Genomic DNA, 16,140 nt, shown 5'->3' with positions numbered 1-16,140 from the left:
AAAGCTTGCACCAACTATTGTAAGTAGAATCTAGACAAATAACAAAGGATTTTTTTAAAGGACAAGTTCGGTATTTTACACTTAAAGCCCTGTTTTCAGATCGTTTCTGATGAAATACAATGGTTAAGATTGAAATTTGGACAAATGCTGCTGGCCCGAGAATTTTCGGTTTCTGTGGTGAGGCGTTTGCAAAAATAGGTCCACAGTTTTACAATGAATGGTAAAACACCTGTATTTCATCAGAAACGATCTGAAAACAGGGCTTTAAGTGTAAAATACCGAACTTGTCCTTTAAAGTCCCCCAGTGGTGAAAATCCAGCTTTTAATGTTGTTTATATGTCTATGTGGTGTTTTTAATATGCTTTAAGACAAACCATGTGTAAATTCATAAGTCGACACCATTGCTGAGTATTTGTGTACTTTTTTCTGTACCTGAAAAAAGTTCAATATCCAGATTATAGATTAAACCAGTTTAAACAATGGTTAAGTATGGTTATATTTCTGTACATTTAGAAAAGAGCATTAAATTGCAACATAAATTGAAAAACTAATATATTTTAATCACAGTCTAAATAAGATTATTTTCATCCTACTAAGAGAAACGACGTGAAGTTGATCGTTTAGTCACTGGCTTGATTTACTGATGCATAAACAGTGTTGAACGACTTTGAGAGAAAGATTATCTGTCTGAACTTGAACAATTACACATCAGACATTCACATAACCCACTGGTTCTTCAGAGGCTCGGATGAAGGAACTAAAAAAATACGTTTATGTTCATTTGTACATCCAAACACTGAGCAACTGCCATGCTTCGCTCGTTTGCTAGCCATGATGTCTCTCGAGGAAAAACCAATATGGCGCTCACGCAGCTCATTTTCTCATGGGCGGGCAAAGAAGAGAAAGGGGAGGTGACCTTTCCCCTTATGACGACATAAAGGAAGATTCTAGATTCTCCCGTCTGAGCTTTCATTTTCTCAAAAATACCCAGGGCTTGGTTTACACCCATCAAAATGTCTAGCCACTGGGGGACCATAGGCAGGCTAGGGGAACTCATATTAAAGGGATAGTTCACCCAAAAATGAAAATTCTGTCCTCATTTACTCTCCCTCATGTTGTTCCAAACCTGTATGACTTTCTTTCTTCTGCTGAACACAAAAGAAGATATTTTGAAGAAAGTCGGTAACCAAATGACTGATGGACCCCATTGACTTCCATAGTAGGAAAAAAAAATACTATGGAAGTCAATGGGGACCAGCAACTGTTTAATTACCAACCTTCTTTAAAATATCTTCTTTTGTGTTCAGCAGAAGAAAGGAAATCATACAGGTTTGGAACAACATGAGGGAGAGTAAATGAGGACAGCATTTTCATTTTTGGGTGAACTATCCCTTTAAGGTTAAAAAAAAGTCATAAAGTGAAATTTTCATGTCATGGGACCTTTAAGGCATGAAGTTTTAAATATGTAATTTTGGTGATCAAAGATGAGTATTAAGGGGTAAAATGGTTGACTACAGGGGGACTTTAATAGCACTTTAGCCGTCTTCAACACTTTGGTGTTTCTTTTAGGACGCCAGTAATGGATGGTAGAAAGTTACCACTGTTTTACTGTAAAACTAGAGTTTTAGAGTTTACAGCTTGATTGCTTGTATCGTCGCCCGGCTCTAAGGCATGAAGATATTAACATCATCATTTTTGGTGAAGCTGCTTTGAAACATGTATTGGGAAAAGCGTTATATAATACAAGTAAATCTGACTTGACTATACTGGTGAAAACTATGGTACAATCAGCCATGGGAATAAAGTAGGGATGCACCGATACCGATAATTCTTTATATTTGAACGCCGATAACCGATATATTGGCTGATAAATCTAAATCCAAATTTCTATTTAATTTTTGAGAGCCTGATTACAAAAACAAAAGTATCAGCATTAAAAGCCACGTCCCAAGCACACAATTATAATGTTTGCATTATAATTTTAATAATAATATAATTTGTATATATTATACATAGATATATAATTTTATGTAGCCTATATGACAGACTTGCGCTGAACTGTATTTTCCTTATTAACAGTGATACCAATCATATTTCAAGCAATTTAAACCCATCATGTTGAACAGTGCGCATTTGAAGTGTGCCAACTGAAGGAAATAATACATTATTTATCGGCTTTAATATATCGGCCAAATATTCTTATCTGTCCGATAACGATTACATTAAAAATGATCATATCAGCCGATACCAATATGGTGGCCAATATATTGTGCATCCCTGGAATAAAGCAAAACATCAGATTTAATATGCACAGAAAAGCAAAGCACAAACGCTGCAAAACTGAGAGGCCAGAGTTCATTGGTGCATCTTTTATGAATACACAATAAAATAACATTTCTTAAAAATTACTTAACTTAAAAATTAAAACCATTCTAAGAACATAAAGTCATAAAATCCTAAATATTCTGACAATCAAGATCTGGATCCTCTACACAGTCTTAAGCCTTTCTAACAAGGGATTTATTTATTTATTTATTTTTGGTAAATTGGAAAATAACTAATTTAATCGAATCTTACGATCTGAAAACAAAAGATGAAAAAGAGAGCCAGAGTGAATGTCCTCGGGTGTAAACGGCCGCTCTCTGAGCTCAACCCTGAGCCTCAGTCGGGCCGGACTTTCGGGAGGGGGATGGTGGAGAGACTCAAGTTTTTCACAGTTGAGACTCGAACACTTTGTTATGTAAATGAAGGCTTGGAAATGAAGCGGCAGGAATCACAGGCGGTTGATGTGAGCAGAGACGCCACTTCCTTCAACTGCGCATTTGTCCATGTGAGTTCACTCTCTGAATTCAAATGAACCAGCACTGAGCAATGACTCAATAATACAATAATACATCTAATATCTAAACTATGGGGTTTTCACATGGATGAGGCCTTCGTTTGTCCTTTTTCTATACCCGTAGGATTTATCTTGTGCACATACTAAATTATTGGTAACACTTTACAATAACGTTCATCAGTTAACATGAACTAAGAATGAACAATACTAGCATTTATTCATCTTAGTTAATATTAATTTCAACATTTACTAATATGTTATTAAAATCAAAGGTTGTATTTGTTAGCATTAGTGCACTGTGAACTAACATGAACAAACAATGAACAGCTGGATTTTTATTAACTAACATTAACAAAGATTAATAAATACTGTAACAAATGTATTGCTCATTGTTAGTACATGTTCGTCACTACATTGATGTTAACTAATGAACGTTATTGTAAAGTGTTACGCGCTCATTTAGAGGACAAGCTTCATTCAAACAGCAGGAGTTGTTGTTTAATTGTTTGTGTTCGTGTGTCCCGTTCAGACCTTTATTTCGCTGTGCTCAGTCGAAACCAATGCAGTGTGAACGGCTTCTAATCCGAATTCAGATTTGACAACCGTTTTGCTGTTTATCTGAATGGCACTCCTTCTTCAAATGACAGACTACAGGCTCATGAGCTATTGTGACGTGTGCAGCTCATATCATGGTGAATAATGCATGTGCAGTGAAATGATCTAAATGTAGAGCCGCACACAGACCTTCAGAAATCAACTCAAGTAAACCCATTCCCATTTGATGAAGAATGGGATATTTTGGGAAGAGCCCTGTCTAACCAGTAACACTTTACAATAGATTAATTAGTTAACATTAGTTAGTTAACATGAACTAAGATGAATAATACTTCTTCAGCAATCTTAGTTAATATTGATTTCACCATTTAATAATACATTTTTAAAATCAAAGGTTGTATTTGTTAACATTAGGCTAGTTAATGCACTGTGAACTAACATGAACAAACAATGAACGACTAACATTAAATCCTGGTTTTATTAAATCCTAGTTTTTATTGACTAACATTAAATCCTGTAACAAATGTATTTCTCATTAGTTAATGCATTAACTCATATTAACTAATGGACCTTATTGTAAAGTGTTACCAAACTACCCATTATAAGCCAGTCCATTAAATAAAAAGTTACTACTGTATTCCTTTTATTTTACTAAAGCTTCAAAATTCTATGCAAGTTTCTTTGGCTATATATAGATAGATAACATCTGTAGCTTGATAAATAACTATACTGTCTCTCATGTTTTGTTTTATTGCACAGGTCTCTATATTTCTCCAATAGAGATAATTCTAGGACAGATAAGCATGATGTATAGCCTCACATCTGGCCCCAATCCTGTTCTTTCCAAAGAAAAAAACCCTTTCTTTCCAAGATGAACAGCCGTGTTATCAACACTACTGAAACAATGCGCCCATCATATCTGACCCTGCATGCTTGATTCAATCTTTAAAAAGTCTTCAGACAGATCTTCATTCTGCTGATGGTTTGTTTTAAACACACACACTCACACACTGCAGTTTAGATGCTCGCTGTCCCAGAAGACCCGAATGGAGTCGCTGGGAATGATCAAAGCCACGCCATTCAGTCACACAATGGAAATATGCGAGATGAATAATACTCACAGACTGATTGATTGGTTGATTGATTGAGGAACAGTCCTGGTCGGCCGCTAAAGCGAGGGTTTATAAGTCACCTCTACACCCGCGCACAAACACTCTCCTCGCGCAGGTAGAGCTCGGGTCCGCGCGCTCCACATAAACCCATTAGGCCTCTACGAACACGGACTGGTGAGGAACACGAACCCCGAGTTCTCGTTTAAAAGGCGCATTTCGTCGCTCTCGGCAGCCGGTAGTTGTCCTGCTCCATGCAACACTCAGTTAAGGGGAGAGCGAGATGAATCCCCCTTTAAATCAAAGCCATGCGCCTGTGCGTCGTCGAGGTGGCCCGATAGGTTTACCTATAAACCCCCGTTTGCAAACCGGGACGGGACCTGCCGCACACTCAGTCGCGAGAGTGTGTTTTTTCTAAACTTGAGGAGATTCCACTGGTTTCGGACTGCGTAAAGTGAGTCTCGGTCCGGGAGCACAGAGACGCGAGCGCGCGGTTGCGTGTCTCACTGCAGAGGCGCGCCGGAAAACACGCGCTGGAACGCGTTCCCGTTCACACGGAGCGGAGCCATAAACCTCACGGAAGTCTGTGTCCTCAACAACTGTTCAAACACTGCCAACACACTGCTCTAGTGGTATAAACCCTGACTTCCTCTCACACACTGCACACATATTATCCTCAATGCTGTGTGAGCACTATAGGCTACAACTACACTATTACAGCATCTGTGATTACAAACCACTATTAAGCATAATACAATCGCTTTACAATTATTTTACCAACTGCAGTAATTGTTGATTTGTACTGAATCATCAATCATGAGAATGTCTGATAACTTTTTATTTTCATGTATTTTCACTAGAACTATTACAGTCTTATAGTTACAGTTTTGTGTTCTGTTTTTTCATAAGAGATGCCATATCATGCCAACATGGTTTATCTCAAAGTTATGAACAAACGTACTTCCAGTAGGCTATTAATAGAACGTTATAATAATATTAATAATAATATAATAATAATAATAATAATAATGTGATACTATTACATAATACTTCTCTCAAAACGTTAGCACAAAAACGTTATGTATAAATTGTTAATTAAAATAGTACATTTTTCTGAAATGTTTTGATTTGTAACATTTTTTAAATGTTACTTGTTTCAGATCGTTCAGAGAAAATTCAAAAGTAACATTCCAATAATGATTGAAGAATAATATAATGTAATTTTTCCTTAACGTTCGTATTACCAAGAAGAAAAAAGTTTTAATAAAAAAAAATGTTAATAACTTAATGGGAACGTTAGCAAATATTCTTAGAATATATTTTTGTCTGCTTGTTGTCACCTAAAGGCTCAGGTATTAACATCTAAATGAACTTGTTTTTAATTGAGTCAACGTATTTAGTTTTTTAATATGACTAAATAATTTTAAGGGTTAGACTATTTTAGGGTTAGTTTAAGGGTTATATTATTTACAAAAGCTCTTTAAAAAATAATTGCATATTTTCACATTTTACAGTGTGCATCCATGGTTTTACCTGTGGCTTTTATAGCATTTTTAAAAAGACTTTCTTATTTTATCAGGCTTTCTGCTTTTGATTGAGTCTGAGAATTGTGAGTTATAGTTGTATGATTTTCCTGGTGTTATGATTTTGTTGTTATTTTGTGTTTGTATGATTGTTAGATATGCTTTTTCTGGACAGCACTTTGATCCACTCTAATGGTTTTGAAAGCGCTTTATAAATAAAAGTTGAGTTGAGGACAGCAGTTGTATATGCACACAACATTTGGCCATTCCAGTTATTGCACATCATGTTGATCCCACAGTGCTTTGGATTGAAGCATGAAAACGAGCTGCATCATTTCTCTTAGATAAAGGAGGACATTCAGGGAAAATGAAGGAGGTTTAGAGAAGAGTCAGATCAGCAGGAAGTGGAGAGTGAGTGAATTAGGCAGACATTACTCCGTGGTAACTTGAGCCCCATGCAGTCATCTCAACACTTCAGCCAACAAAAAATGTTTGTCCAGCCATTTGTTCCCAGTGGTGTCAGTAGTGTCTCCCCCAGTAATACCTCTGGGGCCCCAGCCCGCTTCAGCAGGAACCAACACGATCTGTGCTGCAACAATAGACACTTCTTTCACACATATCAGACCGAGTTTGGTCAAAGTGATTCTGCTCAGACAATGTTTTCAGTATGAGTTCAGCAGAAGTCCTAGCTTGTGAAGAGCCTCACACACACCACTAAGCTTCGTGAGTTGTTTCAAACACACCGTATTTCTCATTTGAACCAAAAAAAAAAAAAAGTTTCAGAAAAAAGATTAATTTCCATCTCTTTCTTTTTCATCCCCAGAACAAGAACATGGGTCAAAGGATCTCTTAGATGTGTCGTCAATATTAATAATATTTTAAAAAAGGAAAGGAAGCACACAAGGGAAAGCTATGAATTTGGGTCAGACTCACCAGGTGGATTAGTGGTGTACTCTCATATATTAATTGGAATAATTTTACATAATAAGGAATAGCAGAAGAAAAATTAAAACAGGTGTGCACATTTGAGCAAAACAATGTAGAAGCAAGAGCTCAAACAAACAAGAGTGTTTTTATAGTTTTCTTGTGTAATGTGTGTAATGCAAACTATGTATGTATTATAAACTATTTATTATAAAACTATTTTATTATTTTGAAAAAAAACATAACACTTTACAATAAGTTCATATTAGTTGATTTAATTGACTTTATTTTATTCATTAACTAACAATGAGCAATGCTTTTTTTATATTACATGTATTCATATTTTTTAACATTAGGCTAGTTAATAAAAATACAACAGTTCACTATTAAGTTAATGTTTGCTCAGATCCATTAAATAATATGAACAAATACAACTTTAAAATATAATTATAATTTTTATTATAAATAATTTAAAATATTGTATCTATAAGTAAATTTTATTTTTCTACAAGTAAATCAGATTTGTACATACTTTAGAAGTATTTTTCATTGTTAGTTCAAGTTAAATAATGTGTTAACAAATGTATGTCATGTCTGTTGTTGGTTTTGTTCATGGATTCTCTTGTGAAAAAATTATACTTTATTGTATTTGAGATTTGTTCCCTTTTTCAATAGTACATTGCAAATATACTGACTAAAAAGGTGTACTATCTTTAAATATATTAAAAGTATATTAGCATCATGCTGTTACCTGTTTTCACAATACAACTTTTAACACACTTTAAAGTAATTGTACTTTAGTATAATTTCAAAAAAAAAAAAAAAATTTTAGAAAAATATATACTTGAAGTGAAAAATCTGTTTATTTTTTAAATGTGTATTTATTTGCACAATATATTTTAGGTATATTTTTAACTGTGTGCTAAAAACGATCAACAATGCATTGAAAGTATACTTTCAAAATACATCATAGTATACAATAGTATATTGTACAAAGTATAGCTAAGTAATATTTGTTTATTAATGTGCATTTGTTATTGAAAACAAAGTGTGCAATTTGTAGTATTTGGAATAAGCCAAAGGTATTACTGAGCACATACTTTTTACTCAAATATAATACACTTAAGGTATATTGCTTGTGTTTCGTAGACACTCGTAATGATTTTGTAATGTACTTGTAACACAAATAAAGTACACTTTAATATCACTAATCAAGCATGTAATTAGTCCCTACACAGGCATATACTAAGTATACAAAGTTGTTCTAATTTAGCACACAAAAGTATATTAATACACTTAAAGTTATGCTTTACTACAATTTTATTAGAACTAAAACACACTTTGTACAAAAGTAGTTGTTCCAAAATAGCACACTTCAAGTTAACTAATCATTAACACACTTGAAGTATACTGAATAAGTCTGGCTGCAGGTATACTTGCTACATTTTTTTTCTTTTCACCAGGGTTAGGGTCTTTTATTTTGTAGTTCCTGTGTGTCATGTGATTCCCATATCCCTTCATGTGATCTTGACATGTGCTTCCCAAGTCTCAGGTGTTATGTTGTCATTGGTTCATTCATTAGGCTTGTTCGACTTCATGCAGCGCTGCGCAGACCGATCGGTGGCTGACTTTGAAGCAGTGTGTGCCGGCTAGAAATTGTGTCCAACTTGATACAGCACAGACTCCACGTGACTGTGACGTTTGCCATCAAAGTATGCAAGAGTCATTCGAGAGCAGCCGAAGGACTCAGCACAGCTTCTCAAAAAACGTAGACTCCACTTCATTGATAGGCTTATGTTGAACTTTATTATTGTTCAAACAGACGCTGTATGAAGCAGTACATAAAGTATTGAATTAAAATGTCTCTGAAACATCTGTGTATTTGGCAAATATTGCATTTATTTAACTTCAGCTGAGGTAAAGTATGCAAACACAGCGTGAGCGAAGCAGAAAGTGTCCGACTTCACGTCTCCGTTTGCAGCTCCTCCCGCCTGCACTCAACAACTCTCGCCGATCAGTTACATCCAGCCACAGCCGATGTCCAACACACCTATCGTCTCTTGTCTAGCTTTGTTCGTGTAACCAGTGTTCGGTGAGTTTTAGTTTTATTTTTGTTTATTTTGTAAACTGCAGTTAAATAAATACTGCACTTGTGTTCATCAAGCTTGCCTCCAGTGGAATCATTACAGTGTAACTGTACTGTAAAGTGTTTTCCTTTTCAGTTTCACTATATGCTCTGATAATATACTAGCATAAAATGCTAAATACTCAATCAGCAAAATGGTTCAGCTACGAAATGTGAAATGCATGTTGTTTCTGCCAGCAAGGATTGAGAACAGGAAACTGAAGATGGCGAATTAGATAAATGTGCTTTAATAAGCTTCAGAGATGCATCCAAATGCAGGGAACAGAAGAAACACAAGCTCTAACATAACATAGACCGGACAACTGAGAACTGAAACAGTGATATAAATACTGATGGTAATGGGGTGAACACAGCTGAAACGAATGTTTAATCATATTAGCAACCATGACGACAAACAATGAGCGGAAAACTGGAACACAGGAACCAATGAACGCAAACTAAAAGTCCATGAAAGTGAAACTAAGGACAAACATGACCAAATATCCCTGACATTTTCAGAGATTAATTAAATGAAAGTACAATTAATGTATGAACGTGAACAGAAATGGGTAAATACTCATACCTTGTCAAGACAATTCAACCACAATTCATCTACAGTGAGAATATCTTGACCCTTGATCTTGATCTGCTATAATGACAGAATGCTCTTCTTTGTGTTCAGATCTATTATTGCATTACATACAATTACTTAAATACAGCTTCTGCTGGGACAAGTTTACAGTACAGCTCGACTTCTTTGATATCTATAGCAGTTGAAAACTACAGACCAGCCTCTCTTCTTCCTTCTGTCAAAAACTCTTGAAAGAGTTGCGTTCAATCAACTCTCTTATTTTCTTTGACCGAATGACCGCCCTGCTGTCTGTTGCTGAATCTCTTCGGCTGGCAAGAGCAAACTCCTGATCATTTGTTCTCATTCTCCGGGACCTGCCTGCTACCTTTGACACTGTAACCCAGCAGATCCTCCTGTCCAAGCTTCATGACTAAGTCATCACAGGTGCGGTGCTTCAGTCCGACCTCACAGGCAGATCTTTCAAGGTTTCAGGGAGACGAGGGGTGACTGAGTCAGTCAGCTAATCACTGGGGTGCCTCAGGGTTCAGTGCTCGGACCTCTTTATTTCTCCATTTACACTGGGAACGATAATAAAGGCACATGGCTTCTCCTAACACTGGGGCTTGAGGAGTGGTCATGAACAGAGGACGAGTTTACCTGAGTCGGGAGAAGGCAGCGCCGGATGATTCAATATACTAGCTAACATCAGCATTAAAGACTTTTAACATCATTTTAGCTCAAACATCACTTTCAGACAGCAGTGAGTGTTTGATATAACTTCTGTTTGTGATCTGATGTGGATTCTGATCACCCTATAAGCAAGAAACATTTATATACGATGCTAAAGACTATGCACGCTAACCATCACCATAGTAAACATAGTAAATATGACCGCTTGAAGAAATCAAGACAAATCGGTAACACTTTATTTTACAGTGTCCTTGTTACATGTTACATAGTAATAACAGTAACTTATAATTACATGCAACTAACCCTAAACCAAATCCTAATCCTACCCTAACCCTATAGTAAGTACATGTAGTTAATTAATATTACTCAGTCCTTAAATGTATAATTACATTGTAACAATGACACCTTAAAATAAAGTGTAACCAACAAATCATATTGTCCATCACGATCATGTTTTTATTTGATCTGTCAGTATGCCTCGTCTCGTCTCTTTATACCGGACTGTCTGTTATCCAGATTTAGCTCAACATATGTCATAAAGCTTCCTCTGTTTCTCTGACTGAAAATATAACTGTATTGGGAGAGAGTGCTAAAGCTCCTCGGGTCGTTTTATTGGTGGACAATTTGTAGAAATCATCGTTCTTTCTAAATGTGACATAAACATACTGTCCTTTGAGTACAAATAATAAGTACGTGTGTCCTCTGTCTTTTGTGAAATAACTGTAAATACCACTTTATTTCTGTGTGACTAATGTGCAATCTTGGCATACTTAAATGTATTATGGTCAATGTATCACTTATTAGTGGAAAACATCGATGCTTGGGTTTGAAATATTTAGGTAAACAAAAAATGTCAATAAACTGCCGCTTTTATCATGTTTCCTGTGATTTCTTTCTTATTAGTTTTCTGATCAATCTTGCACTTGTTGGTGAAACGATGGGTTTGTGTGACGTTGTTCCAGAGAGGCGTGTTATGGGCGGATTTTAGTGAATCGCTGCAGAGCTTTTGGCCTGACGATGGAAACGCTGCTAATGTCTCAGGTTTTATCTCTGCTTGCTTTCCAGACAACGCAGCTTGGATGAAGGAGCCTCATCTACAGCTCAGCAAAAAAAAGAAAAGACAGAGCTCTTGTAATCCCTGCAAACCCATCAGTCAAACACAAACTCACGGTTCAATGGGATCTACAAACCTGGGATCTACAGCAAGGAACCTGGAGGCAGTGTTTGATGACTAAGCGCTTTTCCACCCACATTAGGTCAGGGGTGCCCAATCTTGTTCCTGGAGATCTACTTTCCTGCAAAGTTCAGCTCCAACCCTGATCAAACCAGCTAATGAAGATCTTCAGGAGCACTTGATAATTACAGACAGGTGTGTTGCATCTGAACTCTACAGGTAGATAGATCTCCAGGAACAGGAATAAAGTACGCCTTGCAACTCCTTGTCCAAGCTCTTGTCATTTCAAGACTCGACTACTGCAATACTCTGCTGGCAGGCCTTCCAGCCAGCACGACCAAGCCTCTGCAGAAGATCCTCAATCCGGCAGCACCTCTGGTCCTCAATCCTGTCAGGGAATGAATGGAGACAAGCACAAAGTTGCTCGCCAAAACGTTCACCCTCTCTGCTCCTCTCTGGTGGAATAAGTTGCCAACCTCCACCTGAACTGCTAAGACCAACAAAACTTTCATGAAGTAGCTGAAGACACATTTTCTGCCAACACTAAATTACTCGACTGGTAACCAATGCACTTTCACTTAAGAAAATCCTTTTTATTCTTCTCTGCTCTAGCTTGTTTCCTAATCTAGTCCTTAGGTGTGCTTGACTTCATGCAGTGCTGCACAGACCAGTCAGAATTTCAGAATTTCTGAGACGGCAGCGATGCTATGCCACTAGCTGTGTTTCCATTACAGATTTGCGAAAGAGATTTCCTGGATATCTGCTTCAAGCTCTTGATAAATTGTGCCATTTCTTTGTTGTTTAGAATCAAGTATTCCCATAATTCTAGTCTTTTATGAGTTTAATAAAGAACTCTGTCTTGTCTTCTGTCCAAACAAACCGCGTCATAAAGAATGATCGACTTTAACGTACGTCAGGAGACCTGTAAATGCGAAAAACTGTTTCCAGTGCAGTTTTGCAAAATATTCCTTTTTCGAATTGCCTGAAAAAACTAAAAACTTTTTTGTGATATATGGGAGTATTTGTGAACTTGGCGTGTTTCCATTGGGCGTATGTTCAATTCGCAATTTCAATTTGTAATTGAAACGCAGCTTTAGTCACGTATGCCGGATTCGAGAGCAGTGTATGTTTTGTGTTTATTCTGACTCTTTCAGGTTCAGCTAATGCTCACAAATCCTTAATAGCATTAAAAACTCTTTTTATGTATATCGTGTCATGTTTATAAAAAAAACTGATAAAATGATTCTTGTACTTACAAGTGTTAATAATTCTACATGAAAACCTCTGAAATGTCTGTGTATTTGGCAAATAGTGCATCTAATCCCCTTAATCTGTGATGGGCGTCACTGCTGGAAGCAGAAAGTGTCTGATTTGCCTCAGTTTTTCTCAGTTTTCAACTCCTCCTCGACTGCAAGTGGCAAATCTCACCAAGTCCAGCCGTTTAAAAGCCAAAGTTGGTAGGACGTCGAAGAGTACAAGTTCATGTATGCAAGAATAATAATTCAAATTGTTTTGTTGTGATTTTATTGCTCACATGTTTGTCATGCATAAAATATATTTTAATATGTAGTTTGCACCTGCGGAGTCTAGTGAAGAGACAATTGAACATCAATTTAAAAAACAGCAATTAGATGGGATGGTCCCTTCTTTAATTGCCAGTGTTCTGTTTTTATGTCATATCCGTGAACATGAATTGCCCCTTACTACTGTAGTTAGTGGCAGTAGTGATGTTAGCAGGCGGGACGTTTTCATTCTAGATATAGCTTTTAATTGAACTAAATATGTGTTGTTCTTGATCAGTGTTCAATATGTTTTTTGTTTTTGTTTTGTTTGTTTTTGTCCACTTCCCTGGAAAAGTGAAAATGTAAATTTTAAATTATAAAGGTTAGTTAGTCTGATCTTTTTGGACTACATATAACATATAGAAAGCCAATAGGTGTAGCCTAATAATCACAAAAGTCTTTTTTTTATTCTTATAGTTTGACACATCGAGTTTGATGACATCTAAAGAAGACTTTCAGCAGGAAAATATTAAACATTTTCCATTCACATGCACAGAGTTTCATTTTCTCACCAGCCTCTGCTTTGTACTCTCTCTAGACATATGTTTTCCTTTTAGACATTGTTCTCTATGTTGGGAAAACCTCACGAAGAACAGAGAACTTTTCAGAGAGCGTTTCGCCGCTAATAAGAGAGCACTGGAGAACTGTGGCAAAATATGTCGGTGGTAAATGAGTCAGTCACTGGTTAGTTGGGGTAAAATAAAACACATTCAATGTTGTGCAGATGACTCTCCATCAAAACTTTGCGATGAAACACATTTCTGTGCCTTTTAATGGGACACAAAGCACATGCCATGCACTCCACCCACAAACTGTCTTTCATGACCCACTTTTAAATCGCATTCTTTGCTGCTGAAGTCGACTCTATCTTTCACCCGCCTGCTCGTACGTCTATGAGAGGCTGAAAAGTTATGCTGATTTCAACACTAATTAACCAAACTTTACTGAGCCAGATCTCTTCTACAGTTCAGTGTAAAAGACTTTTGAGTCAGTGTCTGCTGGAACCCTCCTGTATCTGTACTGATTTTATCAGGTTTTTAAAGTCAACATGAAATCAAAATCGACAATTCTTATTAGTTTATGGAATATTACTTTATTAGAAATTATTCATAATCTTGAATCAGAATAACTTCCCCTCCCTCTTGCAGCGACATATCTGCTCTAATGACGAGGCAACCTGTCACTCACATGAGATCCACCAATAGCAAACCACAACCATACAATCAATTCCCCACAGACAAAACCAAGCCCCGCCCTTCATTTGTTCTTGTTCCAGAAGCAGCTTCACTCGGATATACGGCCCAATATGGAAGCAAAGACAATTGCAACTTCCGTTTAATGCCGATGTTAAGGCTGATGTCACAAACGGTGTTAGTGTACACTCGTGTGTGTTGTATTGAAAAATCATGATCCTAAACCTTTATATCAAAATCTCAGTTAACCAGACAGTGATTCATCTTTTCTAAACCATTCAAATATTGGTGTCTAGGACACCATGCCAAGAGACTGTCGCGTCTACTGTGAGTTTTTAAAAGCTACGCTTAAAGGTGTGCTATAGATGAACTGTACTCATAAAAGGCTGTTGAGATGGTATTCTCAAATGGAGAAGAGGCTTGAACTCGTAATCGATATGTCAAGACCTCAGAAGTGGATTACGGCCCTGTGCACTGCAAGTTTTTGAAGAATTTTTTTCCTAAGGATATTTTTTTATTAAGGCCTAAATATTAAATGTGCTAAGTACTTTGTGCATATGAGTCCCTCTATAATTTGAGGTGTGTTTCATGTCCACTGTCCAGAGAGTAAAAAAAATTGACCATTAACTACATTGGTGTCATGGACCATCTCCCAACACACTCTGCTCACTCTCTCCGGAGTTTTTAATCACACACTTTTTGGAATCCATGTTCATAATTAATTCCCATCACCTGTTCTTTTCATCCTTGATTGTCCGCATTTTCTCTTGTGTTCCTGTCAGCATTTCCAAAGAAAGATTGCCTTGGTATCTCATTCACCTGCTATTCATCTGTCTACTCACCTGCATTTCTTTTATTCACCATAAAGTTCAATAAACCCTGCATCTGAGTTCATCTTCTGTCTCTGTCTCTGAGTCCTGTGACGATTTGCTACATTATTATGGTTTACAGTATGTTTATGATTTTAAATCAAATATTTAATCAAATTTGAGGTTAACCTGATCAAGAAAATGAGATGCGGTTGACCAGACAAGGCATGCCATTATTATGAGTTAAAAAGGTGAAATCGGAAATCAGAATCAGAAAGATCCTTATTGCCAAGTACTGTATGTTTGCACACAAAAGTAATTTGTTTTTAGTGACAGAAGAAGCTTCCAATACACAGGGACAACATACATACACAGATAGCAAAATAAAAAAAATAAAGATATATAAATAAGAGACACATATGTATATATAATATATAAATAAACAAAAATAGACAAATTTGTATGTACAGGTGTGCTAGTTTTGCATGTGCACACTATCTAGAAGATTTTGTTTTCAAGCGCTCAAGTCACTTGCACATGCGCTGTTGTACGTGCACCATCCTTGTAGTCTCAAATATTGGGCTGCACGCGGATGGGGTGTGTGGACGTCCTCAGACCCTTCTGATGAGGAAAATTACAGATGACCGAAGTAGTAGTAGGGCTTAAGGCAATTATTAGGCAATTCTTGGTGTTTGGTTCTCTTTTGATTTCAGCTAAATTTCCGCCTTGGGCTTCCGAGCCCAATACTCCACCTCTGCCCGTTGACCAGTCAGCTCTACTTCGGCTCCTCGTCCTTCAGCTCCACCTGGGACATCATCCCTCCGGCTCCACCTTGGTCAGTCGTTGCTCTACTTCTACAACAGACATCCGGGCATTCGCCTGCGCCTCGCCCCTCCTTCCCTACGGCTCCTCCTCAGTCCTCACTCCCACTGGCTCCACCTCAGTCCTTCGGCACCCTGCCTCCATCTCGGCTTTTCACCACCACGGCTCCACCTTGGCCTCCTGGTCCTCCAATGTCGCCCGGTCTCTCCGCCTGGGTTTTCACCTCTCCTGAAGTTCAATCTCA

The 16,140-nt window shown here is 37.1% G+C and overlaps 2 protein-coding genes across 9 annotated transcripts in view; both read right to left on the bottom strand.

Moving 5' to 3' along the window:
* The window catches only part of adgrl2b.1 (adhesion G protein-coupled receptor L2b, tandem duplicate 1), a 124,020-nt gene extending 118,999 nt beyond the window's left edge, over nt 1-5,021 (bottom strand). For all 8 annotated transcript variants that reach the window (XM_079876252.1, XM_079876253.1, XM_079876254.1 and 5 more), the window contains exon 1: nt 4,516-5,021. The gene's annotated coding sequence lies outside the window, so the exon portion shown is untranslated. The remainder of the gene's footprint in view (nt 1-4,515) is intronic.
* The window catches only part of LOC307161663 (NLR family CARD domain-containing protein 3-like), a 339,467-nt gene that overhangs the window by 202,052 nt on the left and 121,275 nt on the right, over nt 1-16,140 (bottom strand). The window lies entirely within an intron of this gene.

Source organism: Squalius cephalus, assembly GCF_949319135.1.
Source record: "Squalius cephalus genome assembly, chromosome: 7".
Lineage (NCBI taxonomy): Eukaryota > Metazoa > Chordata > Actinopteri > Cypriniformes > Leuciscidae > Squalius > Squalius cephalus.
This window is presented reverse-complemented; position numbering and strand designations above follow the sequence as displayed.